We start from the raw sequence: 432 nt of genomic DNA on the forward strand, positions 1-432 counted from the left end.
TGCCTCTGAGTCCTGCGTGTGAGTCCTCAAGCGAACCGTGACATATATACAGTATTATCTTCATTTTAGATGTCAAAAAGTATTTGTGGCTCCCAGTGTTTTCATTTTGCGTGGAAACCGGGTCCAAATTGCTCTTTGGGTGTTAAAGGTTGCTGACCGCTGTCCTAGTGTATTAAATTTGATACATGTTTTTCGTGACTTTAAATTACAATAGATTTTGAAGCAAATGTTATTGTAAATGCTAGATTTAGCAAATATGATACAAATTAAAAGTACATTAACTAAAATGAACAAAAGTATAGTAATTAAAATTTAGAGAGTGCCAAGATGAGTAAGCCTGATGAAACTTTACACTAAAAAAAGAAAAAAATATATTAATAGCAGAAGGAAGCACATTGGTGGGTTTCATCAGTCTCTAGTCACATGTATTCA

Source organism: Haplochromis burtoni, unplaced genomic scaffold (genome assembly GCF_018398535.1).
Source record: "Haplochromis burtoni strain Fernald_Lab_line unplaced genomic scaffold, NCSU_Asbu1 Contig_974, whole genome shotgun sequence".
Taxonomy (NCBI): Eukaryota; Metazoa; Chordata; class Actinopteri; order Cichliformes; family Cichlidae; genus Haplochromis; species Haplochromis burtoni.